Source organism: Corvus hawaiiensis, chromosome 9, assembly GCF_020740725.1.
Source record: "Corvus hawaiiensis isolate bCorHaw1 chromosome 9, bCorHaw1.pri.cur, whole genome shotgun sequence".
NCBI classification, from domain to species: domain Eukaryota; kingdom Metazoa; phylum Chordata; class Aves; order Passeriformes; family Corvidae; genus Corvus; species Corvus hawaiiensis.
In genome coordinates, this window is record NC_063221.1 from 1,225,721 (window position 1) to 1,243,458 (window position 17,738).

The 17,738-nt window shown below is 46.0% G+C and overlaps 1 protein-coding gene across 3 annotated transcripts in view; it reads right to left on the reverse strand.

Annotated features, from left to right (window-relative positions):
• RASAL2 (RAS protein activator like 2) overlaps positions 1-17,738 on the reverse strand; it is a 166,200-nt gene that overhangs the window by 125,576 nt on the left and 22,886 nt on the right. The window lies entirely within an intron of this gene.

Here is a 17,738-nt window from a genome sequence, read left to right on the forward strand (position 1 = left end):
TGTTAAACGGAGCGACTTCCTTCTTCATGCTCCAGTATCTCGGCCGTAAACAAGCACTGCGGATTCGCTAAGCGAAGCCGAAAAGTCCAGCAGCGAAGGACAAAAGAAGGGAGTGGCTCCAGCAAGGAATAACTATTTTAAATACACAAACATCTTCCCATCAGATTAAAACTAGCTTTTAAATTAGGCAGATTCTGAAGCCATTGTTGTGACAGGGTAACTCAAGACAAACAGGAGACGCTGCTTCCTCCTCTGGAGAGGTCCCCTGGATTTCCAGGACGAGGCGTCCCATAAGCATTCCAAGTGCCTGGTCAAAAAGTGTGCATGAAAAGTGTTCCAGTCACTCCAGGGATAGAAGGCAAAGAAAGGGGAGGCAGATGCAGAAACAAGCCAAAGAAGTTGTACCAGCAGCTACAGCTGCTGCACCTGGCAGCGCAGGAGCAGTGGAGGAGCAGAGGAGGGACGCTGAGATGCTGTGTGGCTCAGAGCATATGGCTCTGGCTACCAACCTGCCCCACAAGGCAGCCCCCAGCTCTCCAGGAACAAGGTGAGCCCGGCAGAAATGAGTGTGCGTGCAGGGATGTGGCAGGAGTCAAACGCATCCTCCCCACAACGTTTCATGCACAGCCTGCTTGTGTTCTGGGAGAGATCTCCACCTCACCACACGAAGCCTCAGGCTCCTTCAGTTTCCAGTGGCTTTCCCCACCATTTGTGGCATTTACCTCACAGCAGCTCCATCTCTGAGCAAACAGAGCACACCACCAGCATGCACCAAACCCTTCTGCACAGATCCAGGGGGCTCTAACGTTTGCTCCCCTGCTGGCAACAAAAGCTCTGTTGATGGAGAAGAGAGCAAGCAGGTCAAGCTGCACTGATCCAAAATGCTCCAAAGGAAGATGATGATTTCTTTGACAACTCCACTGGCTCCCCAGCGGGTCCATGTACTTGGCAGGCAGGATGAGCAAGGGCAAGCAGAGCCCATGAGAGATACAGCAGCAGCCACTTGGGTCCAGCGCTGTGCTCACAGACACCCTGCTGCACACTGTGACAAGCTGGGTGGCTCTGGAGCGTGTCCTACCTGGTGTGTGGAGGGAGAGAGACACACACAGACTGCCCATTTGCTCTGTCCAGCAGCAGCTCTCCAAACCTGCATGTCTGCTGCCATCAGGGAAGCCTGCCACATCCCAGCATCCTTGGAAGGAGAGGAGAGGGAAGAAGGACAGGGCAGTCTTGGTCCATCCCCAAGGGTCAGCCAAACAGCGACCATTCTCACCTTGGCTGGGACACAGACACAGCAGCCCTCCTGCTCACAGTAATGCAGTGCTTGGAAAACACAAGTCCAAAGGTGGACTTCCCCCATCCAGCTGGGGCAGGAAAGGCTGAGATTCACGTGGCTTTGCAGCACTGGAGACTCTTCCTGTCTCTGAAAGTACACCAGTTATGGTAGTTCTTGGAGCCTTTGGCAGGCAGTGTCTTTGCTGATAACACTAATGAGATAGGGCCTGACCTCCACAGGGTTTCTCAAACCAAGCCCCACTGTGGCTGGGACAAAAGGCTGAGTGAGGAGAAAGCTGGGAACTGGGCAATCCTTAGCCTCAAGATGATGAGAAGTGCCTGTCTGGAAGAGCTGCCAGCCTATGCATGTTCAGCCATGCTTTTGTTTATCTTTCTCTCAAAGACCACTTATCTCATAAAAGGCTTTTTAACATCTAAACTAAAACACTGAGAGATCTGCAACTGTTGAAACACCCTTTTTATTACCACCTTGCAAAGCTGGCTACTGAAAGACCACCGTTTTTTGTTATTCTCTTAATAAGGCAACAGCAGATTCTTCTCCCCCTCTTCTTTTCACCCAGTCTTTCAAGAAATTAAATTCTGATTGAAGTAAAGTACAATTAAATTGCTGATATCCCTTAAGGTTAACTGCAAGATCAAGGGGTTGGAGTCAATAAAGAAACAATGCTGCTCTCAAAATGAAAATTCACATGAATCTTTCCAGGTACAGTGGAGAAGTTTCACAACAACCCTCCACATAAGAGAAGTCAGCTGCAGAGAGGAGAGGGAGCACAGGGGAAAGCAGTGTGAAAGCCCAGCGGCCTTTTGCCAAAGGGCTCCTTCTCCTCATTCCACCGTCCAAGCCTGAAAAGCAATGCTTCATTGTGGAAGAACTGCACACAGTTTCAACCTTTCATTTCCATTTCACCAGGAAAACCTTGCTAGCATGCAAGAGTTGCACTGAGAAATTATCCCTCTGTCTTTGTTCCCCTTCTCTAGACCGGGTTTGGGTTGGAAGGGACCTTAAAGCTCATCTCATACCAGCCCCTTGCCATGGGCAGGGACACCTTCCACTAGATCAGGTTGGTCCAGCCTGGCCTTGGACAATTCCAGGGATGGGGCAGCCACAGCTTCTCTGGGCACCTTGTGCCAGGGCCTGCCCACCCTCACAGGGAAGGATTTCTTCCAATATCCCATCTAACCCTGCCCTCTGGCAGTGTGAAGCCATTCTCCCTTGTCCTATCACTGCATGCCCTGGTCAAAACTCCCTCGCAGCTCTCTTGTAGCCCCTTTAGGTGTCAGAAGGTGCTGTAAGGTCACCTTGGCACCTTCTCTACTCCAGGCTGTACAACCCCAACTCTGCCATCCTTTCTTCACAGGAGAGGTGCTCCAGCCTTTTCTTCCCCAGATTATATTCATGGCCATTCTCTGGACTCGCACCAACAGGTCTCCATCTTTCTTATGAGGGAGAGGCTGGTGCAGTCCAACATGCCACCTAACTGCCTCAATACAGTTTTTTATGTACACAACCACCAAAAGACACTCAGAATTTAATTCTTCAAGTGTAATGAAGTCACTGCTAGAGTACGAAACACAAACCATTTCTTTAATACCCATTAGCCAAAGAAGGCTTCACATTAACACCCTCATCTCTGCCAAGTACCAAAATGATTACCACATGAATATTAACAGAGTTCCTTGGCAGGGTGATGTGATTATCACAGGGAATCTCAGGAGACACTGCAGGACACTTCGGATTTGCACCAATGCACAGAGCAACAACTGCAGGCAGCAGAGGCTCCCCAGCCTGGTTACGGAGGGGTTCCATGTAGTAAAAATAACAAGCCCCAGGATGAGACTGCTTGGGAGCAAAGGAGAGAAAACACTGCTGCTCCCAGCACTCTGAGGAATCAGAGCCCTTCGTGCTTCAGAAAGGAAAATGTGAGAGCAGCTCTGCAGCTTCTCAAACCTCATAAGCCGAAGAAAAATGGTCTTGAATGTGTGATCCAATAAAGGTCACACAGAAAGATGAGTTTGGTCAGTTAACCCCTTGAAGAGCATAGAAATAGACCAACACTAACACAAGAGACGGCTGTAAGGAGAAAGGAGAGCAGCACACAGGCTTCAGACCAGCAAAGCTGTGCTCCAACTCTTCCACTCGCTTCCACTTTCAACACCACTTCCCCAGTGTTTGGGGCATTCATTCACCTGTCACACACCAAACTGAACAGAATGTTTTACACTTCACTGGTGAAAAGCCAATTACAGCTCCTCACCTGGTTCCAGAAACACAAGGAATCATGCAACTTCCTGAGCTGAGCCAAGGCTTTCAAACAATCTTCAAAGATTTAAACTTTAGACGAAAGCTTCACCAGCAGCACTTTAAACCTGCGCATCTCCCCTTTGCTTCCCATGTGATCACAGAAAGTTGTAGTAAAGGCTTCTTCCAAGCAGAAATATAAGACTACATGTTATTTTTATTATTACATATAAAACCAGCAATTAGAATTTTTGTCTCAATTACAAATATACTCAAGACCAGAAAAAATATCACCTTGGGTAGGTAGAGTCACAAGGTATAGTTGAAGGTTGGGATCTCATAAATTTATGATACACAATTCTGGACCACGACAAAGAGGGCATTGTGATTTCAGGTCACATTTGTACTAAGGATCCACCAGCTCCTCTAACTTTACAGGCTTTACCAAAAAGGAAGGACATCCTCTCCCCACCCTTAAACACTGCTCCTTCTACAGACTCTTCAAAAAAGAAGAAAAAAAACCCCCAACAAGCTGACACCCAGCACAGTGACCTGATGTTTTCCACGCATTTGCCCTCCGATAAGCATAAAAATGCCTTCTGCTGGGCGTTTTCCCTGTTAACCTTCCTGAGCAAAAACATTAATGCTCGGAAGAAAACGGAACCTAATGCAGTAGGTAATGGTACTAAATATAAGCAGTGAGTCAAATCACTTTGTTTCCCAGGCATGCAGCTCAACAAGTTGTTTCAGAACTGCAAAAATACAGTCTCTGTGCAGGGCTGATCATTCCTCGTTTTTATGGGTTTTTCTAGGGGTTAAGTGATATGTATTATTAGAAGTAGAGTTTCACAGAGCTCTATGAAACAGATGCAGTTCAGCAGTTTTTTACAGCAGCTGTTACTATTAAAAGCCCTCATTACCAGTGACCATCTAACAAAACATTCTTACAACTGGACTAAGAAAGAGGAGGGGCAGAAGAAAGCACACAGGGAGCATCCAGGACACCACTGAGATGCATTTTGGATTGCCCCTGCCAACAAAACCACAGAATTGTAGCATGAGCTGTTCAGGCAGGACAGATTAAACTGGCTTGGATGGCCATGCAATGGGTGAATCTGCTCCCCAACCCCTCCAACTCCAGCAGAAAGGCAGGGTAAGTCCAAAGTGTTCAACCGCCCTTGGAAACCAAGTCTCAAGGCTGGCAAGGCGACAGAAAAGCAGCAGGAGATGCTTCCCACTATGCAAGGGACAGTGGGAGGCTGCTTTTGAAACAGAAAAATACACACTTGTTAAAAAGAAGAGATTTAATATCTAATGGACAAGTCAATGGAGGAAATCAATGATGCATTAATAGCTTCGATCATTCTCAAAGTATTTGCAGAGTCTGCATTCAAAGACTCTCTTTGGGGGAAAAAAAAACCACCAACAAAAAACCTCCCCCAAAACAAACCACAGATCAAAGTATTATTAAAAAAGTTACTAAGTTGTTTATTTACAGTCTACCTCTACAGACACTCACCAGCTCCCTACCTCCCATCCTCAAAAATTGTGTCCAATCTGGAAAAAGCCATCAAATTGAAAAATTCCATGTTTTAAGCCTCTCCAATACCATGCCTCTCTCTGCACATTAACTAGGAATTAAAATAAGCAAGGAAAAGAGCACTGAGACTACATGGGACATCACCATAAATTTGTCTCCAGGGACAGTCTTTATTTGGGAGCAGAAGTGCATTTATTTACTGTGTTTAAATGCCAATAGCAATTCCATGTCTCTGTTTTGCTTTAGCAAAATTGGAAACAGAGTGAAAATCATCAGTAACTGCAGGCAGCACTAACACTGCTGTGACTGATAGAACGATCAGGCTTTACAGGCCACAGAGAGCAAGGAGGGGGTGTGGGGAGAGCCACATACCCTTCCAGAAATGTGCTGGTAAAATGGCATATTGTCTTCTTGAATCCAAGACATCAAAACCAAATGTCCCTAATAACTCTTGACAGGACAAAAAAAACACTGTAAAGAAGTCACAAACATGGAGTCACCCTTTTCTGCAGCATGAATGCTCTAAAATGCAGCTCATTATTTTATCCAAGTCTCTGCAAAAATCAAAACTTCCCAGTAGCAGCTCTGCAAGTTCACTGTACAGGGCTGAGGTTCACCCTCCCCTCAACAATGAAGTTCACCTTGGATCTGGAGGTCTGAGCACGTGGTGCAGTCCTCACCAAGGTTTCCAAGAGCTGTTTTCTATCAACTTTTTCAAACCTCAGACTCCTTCCCTGAGTCAGGTCTCCCTTTCTTCCCCAGCAACCCACATCCTCTGGAAGAAGTTCCCTTCTCCCTGCAGCTTCTCTTATCCATGTTTGCACAATCCACCGTGAAAAAAAAAGAGAAGGAGAGAAGAGAACAGGGAGATAAGGTCAGGTCCTTTCACAGAGGGATGTGCAAGGTGCAGCGAGTCTAGCTCCCATGTCCTTAGGTGGGAAGGGACCTTAAAGCTCATCTCATTCCACCCTCCTGCCATGGGCAGGGACACCTTCCACCAGATCAGGTCACTCCAAGCCCCATCCAGCCTGGCCTTGGACACTTCCAGGGATGGGACAGCCACAGCTTCTCTGGGCACCCTGTGCCAGGGCCTGCCCACGGTCCCAGGGAAGAATTTCTTCCTAATTCCCAATTTAAATCTACCCTCCTTCAGCAGGAAGCCATTCTCCCTTGTCCCGTCAGCAGCTACAGGTGGTGGCAGAACAAGACAGGCAGCCCATGACTGGCTGCAATTGTCTGTTCTACCTCCACACAAAACCTGCAAGGATAAGGCAAAAAATTCCACCAAAATATGAGCTACACAGTGACAAGCATTTCTCACCTCTTACACAACATTCTTCATGAACAAATTAAGTTTGCTGAAGCTCATACAGTATTTTAAAGTGAAACTTTAAATTAAAAAAAGTGAAGTTTTAATTTCTGTCAAAGGGTTTTGATAAGGAAGAATTTGTAGACTGTTCTCTCTTCTCCCACTGTTCTCCCTCCCTTGGGACACAGGAAATTTTCTGCATAAACCTGCAAGCAAAGACATACTAAAGCCTGCTTTTGAGCTGCAATCTGAGCCAGACCAAAAAAAAAAAAAAAGAAAAAAAAAAAAAAAAAAGACAAGGAGCTAAATTCAGTAGATGGGAAATCTGAACCAAAAGATGAAAAAGAACTGCACAAATGATGCCATTGCCAGTAAGGGGTAAAGCCTTTGTGGCTGACACACCGCAGCGAGTGCCAGCCTGGCAGATCTCAGCAACAAGGAGCCTCCAGCGGCCTAATTGCCTCCCTTGACTGTTGAGTGAATAACCCAGCACCCAGACAAACAGGGAATTCATTGGAGATTGAACAAGAAACAGCCAGTGGCTCATTCTGCAGGTTAATGTGCTTTTAAATGAAATGAACTGTAAAGAGATTACAGCTTCCTAATCAAACCCCACGTTTTAAAGATGAAAGGCAAGAAAAGACAGGAAGTCAGGGAGACTGAGGATGGGAAGCTAAAATAAGATGAGGTATCTACAACAGATTAAATGGGGCAAAACCAGAAGAAATACGTACTTGGGTTAGTCTTTACGTACTCTCCTGGGTCCTCACACAGGACTTTGCAGTCCTTCACCCAGTGTGAGCAAAGCTGGGAATGCACATGGCGTTCCTCTAGAAAAATAGTTCTGGGCTGCATAGAAGAGACAAGTGCATTGCTATAAGCCCGTGTTCAGCACAGGCAGGAGATGCTGTTTGCACCTGCAGAACATCCATCTCACTTCTGATCACTCTTACCACAGCACTGTTCCCAGTTCTTGCCACCAGCTCTGCTGGAAGGTGAGATAAACGATTTTCTTGTCAGCACCAGTGCAAAGAAAAACACATCAGATCTCAGCCTCCCCTGCACCTCTTGTTTCAGAGATGGATTTCTAGCCAAAAGATGCTAACGAGACAAAAGAACAAGTGTCTCCTCACACAGCTCACTTGCTGGTGCACCGCAGAAAGAGTACATAATTCATTAGCATGCTAATAAATTTCCCATTTTATTGTAGGATAGTGCCAAGTTAAAAGAACAAAATACTGCTATTGCTCTGTTAGAGAACAATCTTATCTCTGTAAGTAACAGAACATACAGTTAACTGACAGTAATTGCAGCTTTGGCTACTCTGCAAGGTACAAGAGACTCAGAGGTATCCATTTCCCTCATTCTCAATCACCCCCTGATGATATCAAATTTATTCATTGCAGCTCTATCGATAATTCTTGAAGTCTGAAATAGGTTTATTGTGGGTGCCAATATGATAAGAGAAGGATGCAGATATTAATCTTTAACTAAAGGCTTTCTTAACCAAGAAGGTCAGCCAACCAAAATGACCACTTTAAAAACCAACCAACAACCCCACCACCTTTCTCTAGGACAGGACAATGTGTCTTCCTCTCACCTATTAAAAATAGTGTTTGAAATATTAAAGTACTCCCTTAAGTCTTAAGGCTAAGTACTAAAAATGCAAGAGGTATACAAGCCCTTTTGCCTCCCCAGCTTGTCACCTCTGCAGGGAACTGCAGCTTTGAGACAGTTCATGGCCACCAAACAAGCTTGGCCCCTCCAAAAGGGAGGAGTCCTACTTCCCATGCACCCCTGTCAGCTGCCCCAAGTCACTCCTCAGTACTGAAGCATTCCTCTACCTTCCATTCCTCAGTAACAAGGCCCACTGAGCTCTGGAGTAGAGGGGACTTTTTTCTGAAAGAATTCTGGTGGCAGTGAGAGGTCATACTGCTGTCAGTGAGAGGTGATACTGCTTTAGGAATGTTATGAAACCTCTCCAGCACAAAATAAACAGAACCAACTGTTCTGTCTGTGGACTTGTGCGAGAGGACAGTGCAGAGCCACCCTCCACCTGGAGTGATCCTCCCAGCAGGAATTTATAATCTTAGAGGCCAGACTGCTTAGGTCCTGCTGGATAACTGCAGAAGAAATTTGCTGGTCTCTGCCTTTCTCCTCCTGGAATCTCCCTTCTCTCCCACCACAGACCAGACACGCTTAATGGCTGTGACGGCATATGAGGCCGTGCTTTTGCTGTTGGCAGACAGCTGCCAGAAACCTACTCTTAATCCCTCATCTTGGGCACGTTGGTAAGGAAAACAGAAGAGTTCAGAACCACAGGAGAATCTTGTAATTTGCTCTCTGAAATAACCCTGAAAGCCCACTGCAATCCACGTGCAAAGGAATGTGTTTTCCCTCACAAAACCTCAAGCGAGCATTTCAGCCCCATGCCATCGTGGGAATCAAAACTGACCCTTATGGTAACTCGTGGATTTACACACTGGCTGTGTGAAAGTCTGAATACGCAGTCTAGTGAAGCAATTGTTTTTCCTTTAGCAGAACAGACAGGCAGTTGTTTTCAATTGTTTTGCACAACTCTTCCTCATGGCCCTTGTATCTTAGAGTAGATGAGAGGGGAAAAAAAAAAGGCTACAAGATATTATAGCCCAAAAAAGCAAATCACGTCTTCACACCAGACTCCAGGTGTGTTGCTAAATGGTACTTTGTGAATTTTCCCTCCTGTGTGCTGGTAGTCCTGGGCTTTGTTTGAACTACAGTTAGAGGCTACCAAGCAGCAAAAAACTCCACTAACCTTCCTCTCTCTCCTTGTCTTCAAATGTTTGTCTGGAGAGGGGGAAAGCACGAAGCAGGGGCAGCATTTATGAGATGCCGATTTTACTGCAGAAATTAGGAATACCTTTAAGCATAAGCACCAGTTGCCTTGTTTATTGGAGCAGAGTTGACCCAACCACTCCTTGCTTTCTCATGAGCAAGACTGTGAGTCACCAGGCAGCTGGAGAACGTCAGCTGAGTGTTATGCCAAAGCTGCTCAAGTTTTTCTAAGAGGGGGGTAAGTCAGACATTTGACAGGCTGCTGGACTGCAACCAGTGCAAGCAATAGGCAGATAAAAATTTAGTTCCCAAGAGAGAAGCCCTCCCCACCGGCATAAAATAGCTCTGGGATACCATTTTTGTGCAAGGCAAAAGGCACTCTGGACCCCCAGGGCATGGTTTCACATGCTAACTCACCACTGGCATGTCAATAACCACCTAGAATAACCAGTGCAAAATGGTTTTATGTAAATGACTGCTTGAAGGGAGCAGGGCTAGGGTGAGTGATGCCCACAAGTCCTCTTGTGCTTTTACTCTCCTGAATGAAAGTACAAACTTGGAGTTTGAGTGAGGGGACAGTAGAGACTGTCCCCTGGGCATGGAGAGAAGAGAAGGCTTGGCCTCTAAGGGGCACCTGCTGCAAACCTTTCTAGTTCTCCTACAGGCTGAAAAAGAGAGCAGATAAAAGCGATCCTAAAAAATATCCCTATCAAAAGGATAAGAATTTTGATCTAAAAATGAGCAAGATGGCACCCCTCCTGCACGTGGGGCAGCAGTAAGGAAGGGAAGCACACAGACAAAGGAGGCAGGACAAGAAATACCATGAACTACAGAAGAAGGAAATGAGAGAGGAGGAAGAAGAGAAATAATAAAACCAGACTGGTTGTTTTGGGAGTGGGAGAATAGATGAAATATGGGAAGTGTCATAATCGAAGTGCATATTATTGCTTCTTTCCTATAAAACCACAGGGGACAAGATCATACACGTATTTTCCACCTCAGCTAACAAGCACGTATCCCCTGGCTAGTGAGTGCCAGGTGTATTTTTCCTATGACTGGAGGAGACGCTTTCATTAAAATTAAAAATAAAAGGGAATGCTCACTTAATCTGCTATGCAACCTGAGTCCCCACTTATAAATGGCAAGGGCTGGAGACAATGAGAAATTGCTAGATTACAGAGGCCTCTGCAATGCAGCGAGCAACAGCTGAGGGGTAAAGTTGGAACACCACCAGCGGGCTTCAGAATGCCAAATTAAGTTTGCTTGCACAGTTGTTGCTAATAAAAACCACAAAGCCTTTCTCCCTGTCTCCGCGCGGCCTCATTCACCCCGCTCCATAACGCGGGACAAGTAAACACAAGTAAAACCAACGGAAGAGCCTCAGGAAGAAAATCCTGTCTCCAACACCTTCCAGTATTCCCTGCAGCCAGGTGAACAGAGCTGCTGCAAAGCCAGGTACGGCTTCACCGAGGATCCTTCAGCATGGTGAAGTCCATGACTGACACAGGTGGGCGTTGTCACTCCAAGCGCCAAAGACAAAGCATCTCCGCAGGAGAGGCACTTCCAAAAGGTGTCATTTCGAGCCAATGAAGTCATGACACACAAATCAGACAGGAAAACATTTTCCTACTATCTCACGGATAAGCGGAACTCGCGAACGTTTATTGAAAGGTCTGTTGGGAGCTACAAAATGATTTCTTCATTTTTTAAAGGCACAAACTCCTCACCAAGCGTGAAGGGCTGTCCTGCGACTCTCAGAGCAAATGGAAAGCAATAACGTGCTCCGAGCTACAGAAGCTGCTCTGTCAGAGCTCGGTAATTACATGAACGAACTGATCTATTAACAGTGAGTCTAAATACAGCCCCTCCAGGGGCCACAACTCAATCACTGGCATTTCAAAAGGCACGGCGCTATTCCAAGGGAACCGCGACGGCAGAAGGGAAGACCAGACTGTTGGGGTCCCTCCCCTGCCGTGTAGCCCTGGGAGAGGGGCCCTGAGGGCACAGACACGGGGTTTCGCTGCCCCTGCTCAGCCTCGTTCCCATTGGTTGGTTTGTGTCCCCTGCGCGGGCAGAAGGACCCTTGGTCCCGTGACTGGGACAGTTCCACGGCAGAGCTCCGGCCATGCGGCTGGAGAAATAAACATCTCTGAAACAGCTATCAAGAATCTGTCTGTCCGTATATATTTCCTTTCCACGGGACTCCTGGTTTGATATATGCGTGTTGCAGGATCCCCACTGCAACAAATGGTGGAGATTTGTGAGCAGAACGATCCCCGATCCCTAAGCGACTGATTTGTGTGAGTAAACCCTGGAAACTTTGGATTCCTCTTCTTGGTTTTGCTTTGCTATTCCATATCTAAACTATGGAGGAACCGTGGGAAGACTCTTGGCTCTCAGAGCCGCATATGGACATTTATCTTAAACTTAAAATGATTCTTGAACAACGATTTGTAAATTTTAGCTTGATTCAAGCTCAAAAAGAACTGAAACACTTCCTGGCATGGTTGTTTAAGAACTTTTTCTATGTTTCTTGGGATTTAATTCTTACCAAGGGCTTTTGGAAAACCGTTTGGACACAGTTAATACTGGAGTCAAAATATATGCCGATGGAAGAATATTTTCGTGAATATTATTTAGTTACCGAGACTGTTGAGCAATGTCAGCTGTGTCCTGGCGAAGGGAAGCCTGGCGCAGGGACCGTGCGGCCCAGGCCACGTGCACCGAGCGCTCTGCGAGCAGCAGCGAGGCAGTTCCCGCGCGCGGGCGGAGCCACGCGAGCCGCAGTGTCGGTGGCGGAGCGGGGAGCGGCGGGACCCGGCAGTGCCCGCCCGGTCCTGTGCAGCGCGTGGTGGAGCGAGCCCCGGGAACGCCCGACCGAGAGGGGCGGCACGCGGGCGGCGGCTGGCGGCGATGGCGGTGGAACGGAGCCGCGCCCGGCCGAGACGCGCGCTGGAGCGGGGCGCGGGGGGGGTCGTCGCTCGGGGGCCCGGCCGAGACGTGGGTGCAGCGCCCGGCAGCGGCAGCGAAGCTGCGACCAGAGGAGGCGACGCACGGAGAACTGAGCGGCGTGGCCCGGCCCGGCCCGCGCGGCCCCGAACGCGACCCCGAACGCGACCCCGGGAAGAGCGCGCAGGCACCAGCAGCCCCGAGAATTCCAACACGGGAGCGACCGAAGGAGAGAGCAAAGACGCAGCGAGACAGAAAACAGCAGCCACTCGAAAAAAGGAAAAGATCATAGCAACTAAGACCTTAGGGATAGTAAAATGGTATAATGTTAAGCAAAATTATGGTTTTATAACAAGGTATGACAACCAGCAAGACATATTCGTGCATAGAACTGCTATTAAAAAGAATAACCCTGAAAAATGCATCCCAAGCTTGGGAGATGGAGAGGTGGTGCAATTCAAAATTATACAAGGTAGAAAAGGGTTACAAGCATCGCAGGTCACTGGGCCTGATGGTGTTCCTGTAAAAGGCAGTATATATGCAAAAAATCGTAGTCATGTTAGACAGTATCTCCATTGTAAGCCCCCCCTACAGTTTCCCTTTCCTAATCCCACCTTTCCCTTTTACCCTATGTCCTATTACCCCCAGTGTATTCCCAATCCGTTTTTTCATCCATGGTTTCCCTCACAAAACCATGCTTTTGCCAATTGTTTCCCCAAAAATCCCTTTCCAATGCCGAGTGGGGGATGAAAAGGGGGAGGGAAGAAGTTAAACCCTCTCCTGCCTCAGTTTCCCCACAAAGCATGCTCAGAGTTCTGTCTCCCTTCTGTCAGCCCTAAGATGTTCCAGAGAATCTGTTTGGACATTTAAAGACTCAGGAGGGTGGCTTGTTTTGTTTTGAAACTGTTCTTGTTATGTTTATCCAGTTGTTTTCATTCTCCTTTTATTAAAATAAAACGGGTGAGGTGTTGGGGTCCCTCCCCTGCCGTGTAGCCCTGGGAGAGGGGCCCTGAGGGCACAGACACGGGGTTTCGCTGCCCCTGCTCAGCCTCGTTCCCATTGGTTGGTTTGTGTCCCCTGCGCGGGCAGAAGGACCCTTGGTCCCGTGACTGGGACAGTTCCTCAGCAGAGCTCCGGCCATGCGGCTGGAGAAATAAACATCTCTCTGAAACAGCTAGCAAGAATCTGTCTGTCCGTATATATTTCCTTTCCACGGGACTCCTGGTTTGATATATGCGTGTTGCAGGATCCCCACTGCAACACCAGACGTGCGCTTATCAGCAATGAGGAATTACCTACTTACAGAATAATAAATTGTGCTATAAAAAAAAAAAAAACAACCCACATTACACTACGAGGAGCTTCATTTCACACAGGCCACATTTAGAAGCACATCAGTTAACTCTAATTTGCCTTAATATTGCAGATTAGCAATAGAAATTCTCGGCTTGCCTCTAAACCGAAGGGTTTCCCAGCTGCATTAGCAAAGTGAAAATCACAGCGCTGCACTTCCTAACGGCTTTATTGCTGGGAAAATGATCCTTTAGACTTTAGAAGGCAGCTTCTTCTGCAGTAAGGAAGATGTGTCAGGGAATTATTCAGCCCAACAGCCCTTTGACAGTCAACCCTACCAGCCCTCCTCCTGCACACAGGGAGAATAACTACTGGAGCACAATGAATTTTGCAGAGCAAACTGATGCCAAGAGCCCCCCAAAAAATTGTGTTGCAGCCAGGAGAGTCATCTTTCAAAGAAACACATGTTCCTGACTGCTCTCTTGTGTAAACAACACTGTAAAACAGGTATTTACTTTCACAGGTCAAGCTTACCAAAATAAATCACATAAAATACATGCACGTTTTCTACAACTTCAGATTAATTCCATTTTATCATAGTCCTACCACTAAAGGCCATGATTCTCTAGAACAGAAAATATTAGGGGAAATACTTAAGTTTGCTAAAGAGTACCACAGTTTCCTCTTTTTGCAAGTAGCCACTACAGATGCCATCAAATCCATGCATGGCTCTCAGCCCTGTTTAAACCCTCCATGGTACAACATCCTGATCTTCACACAAAGCAGCCCAACGTGCATCCTAGACATGTTACAGATTGTTCTGGCTTTTGAACCGTGGTTAGAAAAAAGGGAAGGCTTCTCCATTACTCACCTCTCCCCATTACAACAGAGACAAAGCACAGAGCAGAAGCTGCTCTTGTTTTGTTTTGTTTTTTTTCATCTATATTATATGCACCACAAAGGAAAAGCCCTTTAAAGGAGGAGGATTATTTGCATGCAGCAGAGCCCAAGAAGTCGAAGAGCAAACATGAGGAAGGCTGCACAGTCAGATGTGATGCTGCATTCCTTAGAAATACTATCATTTTATTACATTCCTCTTCAAGGAATTAGGCAAAGCTGCAGTGCTTCTGAAGATGAACAAAAGGAAAAAGGCATAAGGAAATGAAGGTGTGGCAAACCATAGTCAGAAAGCAAAATTACTCACAAAGACACTCTTGTAAATAAACATGCTTTGTTGCCTGCTTTTTATTTTGCATCTTTGACATACTTCTCTGCTTATATTTGAGCTTATGTTTGTTTTTTCTTTGTGAAAAAAAAAGAAAACTGCACACAGCTCGAATTGTGTCTGTGAAAGTGTAATTCTGTATGAGCAGGGAACAGCCACAGGCCAAGTCAGCAACTTTCAACACAGCTGGCATCAGAGATTCCACAGACTATGGTCCTTTTGTTAGCAGAGCTGAAGGACGTCAAATATTTCGCTCATTTGACGAGCACATGTTGCTCTACCGTACTTGGATTTTATGCAGTCTGATCTTTCAGTCTGAAACAGAGAGGAAGTTCTTAAAATTTGTAATTTTGTATTTCCAAATGTGACTGAAGGATCAAACATTAGTCCACCACAGTAAACAAACTGAAATGATTGCTCTGACAAGATGTTCAGGTTCTAAAGTTTTTATCATCAGCTTTGTAGTAAAGCAGGATACTTGAATTATAATTTTTGTTTTAAATCAGCCATTTGTATCAGATTTTCTCCAACAGAAAACATAGAGGAGATGGAAAAGCCACACAGGAATATGTTTGAAATATCAGCTATAAAAGGCATAGCTGCAGATCTTAAAGGGAAAACTTTTAATTGAGCAATGCTGCTTGTAAATGAAAACAGAAGTTGAAAGAAAAATGTTGCTCTACACTGCCAAGTGTTACTTCATGTGAACTTACATCAGTAAGAGACCTGCTGAAATGTCAAACCTGGGGCTGTGCTCAGACACCTCAACGCCCCATGGCAGCAGGTGCCTGCAAGGGAAGAAGCTCCTGCTTCTTTCTGCCTTTGTGTTTTCAGCGGGAAAACCCACCCTAAAAATCACCTCCTTTCTAACACACTCAGTGTCAGTGAATGTTTGGAGTAAATAATACCAAAAGCTACAAAGACCACTCCTTATGTTACTGAGAACAAGAGTCTCCACACATAGTTACTTGGCACGAGAAGCCACAAACAAAAATTACACTTCTATTACACGTGGTTTTCCCTGTATCTTCAGTTATGCTGCACCACCATCCAGGGTTCTTTGGGAGACTCACACCCCAAGATCCCAGGAACTCTCTTACAGTCCATTAGGCTTTTCTTCTCATAAAACAATTCTCAAGCTTTCCACAAGTCATCCTTGGGCCAAGTCCAGCTATCTTGTTCAGTATCCAGCATCTCTCCAAGAGGAACGTACACACTACACTTACACCAAAGACACTTCAGACCCCATCCATGGGCACAAGCCACAAAACAGGATACAGGTGTGCACAAACATCCAGTCAGAAGCCTTCTGGGACTGCTGCCAGTAAAGAAATAATCATAAGAACGGGTTTATTCAGCAAGAGAAATTATACCAGTTATGCAGGGGGCCTTCTTGTCCTGTTTCCTAGTCACACACTAAATCTAGACTGGGTTTAAGGTACAAGGCTGACTCCTGCATGGCACTGTATCATCAAATGCATAAGGAAAATCCCAGCTTGAAAACTCAAACTGAGATTCAAGAGAGCATGTCAGCATGAGCTTTAAGCATGTAAAACAATGAGGAGGTGGAAGAGAAAGGGATGCGAACATTTCTCTGAGGCTAAATATCGAGGGAGGTTCTCCTTCGTGCAATCCCTCCTCAGTGCAGAGGAAAACTTCAAAGCTAAGCCACCACTCGCTGAAATTCTTCAATTAAACTGGAGCAGATACTTTGAAACGAGCTTCAAATTACGGAGATTGGCCCTGAAGGCTTCTTGTAAAACTTCTTTATTTAGATAATCAATAAAATAATGAAGACTGGAAAAAAAGTAGGAAGACTAGCACAAATATCCTACTTGAAAATACGAAACCCACAAAAAAAGACACCCACAGTAAAAATAACTACCAAACCCCTCACTTCAGCCTTCAGAAGTCATCTTTCTGCTGCCCTGAAACAATAGGGCTGTGTTCTCTTTGTGAGATGTTTTATTTCAGCCACCACACCCAGTTCTGGGAAGGGCAGGACGATAGCCGCTGATTTGTTTGCAAGATGGTGCAAGGTGAAGTCAAAGTTACTGTTCCTGTATCCTGTTCAATTTATTTATTTATTTATTTTTAAAATTCCACACTAGCAAATATGGAGACAAAATTCACTCTAACGCTAAAAGGAAAAGGGTGTACGGGGTAAAAAGTTACCCTACATAAGGCACAGATTAAAACCCAAATAACACTGCGAAGGAGCACAGCAGAGCTCCAGGACAACCACGGGCAGCTGCAGGCAAAAGAGCCAGGGCAGAGTCCCTTGGGATCCGTGTGCTCTCCGAGCGAGCAGGGCACAGGCTGTGGCAGCCCAGGAAACACCGCAGCACAGCCTGCACCACGCCAGCTCAGCCTGAATTGGCATAAGCTTCAAAGCACGGAACAATTCTCCCCTCCGTGCATTCGAGCCTCAGCCTCTGCAAAATCAACACCCTGCACAGAACTCTTCTTCAGGAGGGAACAAGTCAAAAATCAGATTTGCTTTGCATATAATACCCTGAGCTTATTTTCACTGATGACCTAGATAGAGAAATTATACAAATCCAGACTCAGTCAAACCAGCACATGCACTGGGGGGAGAGTGTGTGTCCAATATTTAAGTTGAATGTCACATGGTACATCAGGTCCTTATCCAGACTGAGGACCTGAAGAGGACAGGCAGATAACTTTTTTCAAAGCCTGTTGTGTTACGATCACCAAGCTGGCCACTTGGCCAGAACAATAAAAGGACTTCAGCCAAGAGAGCATTACTTCCTCTAGACTGTCTTTTAAAAATTAAACTCTGGAAAGATAACAGTCATGCTCAGAGCTAATTATAGCAGAAACATTACAGCAGCTAAAAATGCTAAAAAGAAGTGGTGGGAAAGGAAGGAAGGTAGTTTAAAGAAAAAAAAGGCAGGGAATGGCAAACCTGTCATATGTGTGACACTTGGCCTTCATGCAGTGCTCACAGGGAGAGGGAAGGTAGAAGCACATAAGGTCTGTGGACAACCCAAGTCCCAAACCCTGAGAAACAGGCAAAGACAGACAGAAGACCCAAAAATGATGCAAGAAA